The sequence below is a fragment of the Euprymna scolopes genome, unplaced genomic scaffold (assembly GCF_053919585.1).
Source record: "Euprymna scolopes isolate OS-2025 unplaced genomic scaffold, ASM5391958v1 sca13, whole genome shotgun sequence".
NCBI lineage: Eukaryota > Metazoa > Mollusca > Cephalopoda > Sepiida > Sepiolidae > Euprymna > Euprymna scolopes.
Window position 1 is genome coordinate 238785 of NW_027633136.1, and position 3941 is coordinate 242725.

The following is a 3941-nucleotide window of genomic DNA, read 5'->3' on the forward strand; positions in this document are numbered from 1 at the left end:
AATTTATACTATTAGAAGGTGAAAATTATTAATATGCAGAAGAAAGAGAGAAAGATTAGTTCGTAGACGATGAGTTGAAGAGTTGAATTTCACAGGCCATATTTAAATTCATTCTAAGCTTTCAACATTAATACATTTTAATAATTTATACTATTAGACGGTGAAAATTATTAATATGCAGAAGAAAGAGAAAGATTAGTTCGTAGACGATGAGTTGAAGAGTTGAATTTCACAGTCCATATTTAAATTCATTCTAAGCTTTCAACATTAATACATTTTAATAATTTATACTATTAGGAGGTGAAAATTATTAATATGCAGAAGAAAGAGAGAAGATTAGTTAGTAGACGATGAGTTGAAGAGTTGAATTTCACAGGCCATATTTAAATTCATTCTAAGCTTTCAACATTAATACATTTTAATAATTTATACTATTAGAAGGTGAAAATTATTCATATGCAGAAGAAAGAGAGAAAGATTAGTTCGTAGACGATGAGTTGAAGAGTTGAATTTCACAGGCCATATTTAAATTCATTCTAAGCTTTCAACATTAATACATTTTAATAATTTATACTATTAGAAGGTGAAAATAATTAATATGCAGAAGAAAGAGAGAAGATTAGTTAGTAGACGATGAGTTGAAGAGTTGAATTTCACAGGCCATATTTAAATTCATTCTAAGCTTTCAACATTAATACATTTTAATAATTTATACTATTAGAAGGTGAAAATTATTAATATGCAGAAGAAAGAGAGAAAGATTAGTTCGTAGACGATGAGTTGAAGAGTTGAATTTCACAGGCCATATTTAAATTCATTCTAAGCTTTCAACATTATTACATTTTAATAATTTATACTATTAGAAGGTGAAAATTATTAATATGCAGAAGAAAGAGAGAAAGATTAGTTCGTAGACGATGAGTTGAAGAGTTGAATTTCACAGGCCATATTTAAATTCATTCTAAGCTTTCAATATTATTACATTTTAATAATTTATACTATTAGAAGGTGAAAATTATTAATATGCAGAAGAAAGAGAGAAGATTAGTTAGTAGACGATGAGTTGAAGAGTTGAATTTCACAGGCCATATTTAAATTCATTCTAAGCTTTCAACATTAATACATTTTAATAATTTATACTATTAGAAGGTGAAAATTATTAATATGCAGAAGAAAGTGAGAAAGATTAGTTCGTAGACGATGAGTTGAAGAGTTGAATTTCACAGGCCATATTTAAATTCATTCTAAGCTTTCAACATTAATACATTTTAATAATTTATACTATTAGAAGGTGAAAATAATTAATATGCAGAAGAAAGAGAGAAAGATTAGTTCGTAGACGATGAGTTGAAGAGTTGAATTTCACAGGCCATATTTAAATTCATTCTAAGCTTTCAACATTAATACATTTTAATAATTTATACTATTAGAAGGTGAAAATTATTAATATGCAGAAGAAAGAGAGAAAGATTAGTTCGTAGACGATGAGTTGAAGAGTTGAATTTCACAGGCCATATTTAAATTCATTCTAAGCTTTCAACATTAATACATTTTAATACTTTATACTATTAGAAGGTTAAAATAATTAATATGCAGAAGAAAGAGAGAAGATTAGTTCGTAGACGATGAGTTGAAGAGTTGAATTTCACAGGCCATATTTAAATTCATTCTAAGTTTCAACATTAATACATTTTAATAATTTATACTATTAGAAGGTGAAAATTATTAAGATGCAGAAGAAAGAGAGAAGATTAGTTAGTAGACGATGAGTTGAAGAGTTGAATTTCACAGGCCATATTTAAATTCATTCTAAGCTTTCAACATTAATACATTTTAATAATTTATACTATTAGAAGGTGAAAATTATTAATATGCAGAAGAAAGAGAGAAAGATTAGTTCGTAGACGATGAGTTGAAGAGTTGAATTTCACAGGCCATATTTAAATTCATTCTAAGCTTTCAACATTAATACATTTTAATAATTTATACTATTAGACGGTGAAAATTATTAATATGCAGAAGAAAGAGAAAGATTAGTTCGTAGACGATGAGTTGAAGAGTTGAATTTCACAGGCCATATTTAAATTCATTCTAAGCTTTCAACATTAATACATTTTAATAATTTATACTATTAGAAGGTGAAAATTATTAATATGCAGAAGAAAGAGAGAAGATTAGTTAGTAGACGATGAGTTGAAGAGTTGAATTTCACAGGCCATATTTAAATTCATTCTAAGCTTTCAACATTAATACATTTTAATAATTTATACTATTAGAAGGTGAAAATTATTAATATGCAGAAGAAAGAGAGAAAGATTAGTTCGTAGACGATGAGTTGAAGAGTTGAATTTCACAGGTCATATTTAAATTCATTCTAAGCTTTCAACATTAATACATTTTAATAATTTATACTATTAGAAGGTGAAAATTATTAATATGCAGAAGAAAGAGAGAAAGATTAGTTCGTAGACGATGAGTTGAAGAGTTGAATTTCACAGGCCATATTTAAATTCATTCTAAGCTTTCAACATTAATACATTTTAATAATTTATACTATTAGAAGGTTAAAATTATTAATATGCAGAAGAAAGAGAGAAAGATTAGTTCGTAGACGATGAGTTGAAGAGTTGAATTTCACAGGCCATATTTAAATTCATTCTAAGCTTTCAACATTAATACATTTTAATAATTTATACTATTAGAAGGTGAAAATTATTAATATGCAGAAGAAAGAGAGAAGATTAGTTAGTAGACGATGAGTTGAAGAGTTGAATTTCAAAGGCCATATTTAAATTCATTCTAAGCTTTCAACATTAATACATTTTAATAATTTACACTATTAGAAGGTGAAAATTATTAATATGCAGAAGAAAGAGAGAAAGATTAGTTCGTAGACGATGAGTTGAAGAGTTGAATTTCACAGGCCATATTTAAATTCATTCTAAGCTTTCAACATTATTACATTTTAATAATTTATACTATTAGAAGGTGAAAATTATTAATATGCAGAAGAAAGAGAGAAGATTAGTTAGTAGACGATGAGTTGAAGAGTTGAATTTCACAGGCCATATTTAAATTCATTCTAAGCTTTCAACATTAATACATTTTAATAATTTATACTATTAGAAGGTGAAAATTATTAATATGCAGAAGAAAGAGAGAAAGATTAGTTCGTAGACGATGAGTTGAAGAGTTGAATTTCACAGGCCATATTTAAATTCATTCTAAGCTTTCAACATTAATACATTTTAATAATTTATACTATTAGAAGGTGAAAATTATTAATATGCAGAAGAAAGAGAGAAAGATTAGTTCGTAGACGATGAGTTGAAGAGTTGAATTTCACAGGCCATATTTAAATTCATTCTAAGCTTTCAACATTAATACATTTTAATAATTTATACTATTAGAAGGTGAAAATTATTAATATGCAGAAGAAAGAGAGAAGATTAGTTAGTAGACGATGAGTTGAAGAGTTGAATTTCACAGGCCATATTTAAATTCATTCTAAGCTTTCAACATTAATACATTTTAATAATTTATACTATTAGAAGGTGAAAATTATTAATATGCAGAAGAAAGAGAGAAAGATTAGTTCGTAGACGATCAGTGTAAGAGTTGAATTTCACAGGCCATATTTAAATTCATTCTAAGCTTTCAACATTAATACATTTTAATAATTTATACTATTAGAAGGTGAAAATAATTAATATGCAGAAGAAAGAGAGAAAGATTAGTTCGTAGACGATGAGTTGAAGAGTTGAATTTCACAGGCCATATTTAAATTCATTCTAAGCTTTCAACATTAATACATTTTAATAATTTATACTATTAGAAGGTGAAAATTATTAATATGCAGAAGAAAGAGAGAAAGATTAGTTCGTAGACGATCAGTGTAAGAGTTGAATTTCACAGGCCATATTTAAATTCATTCTAAGCTT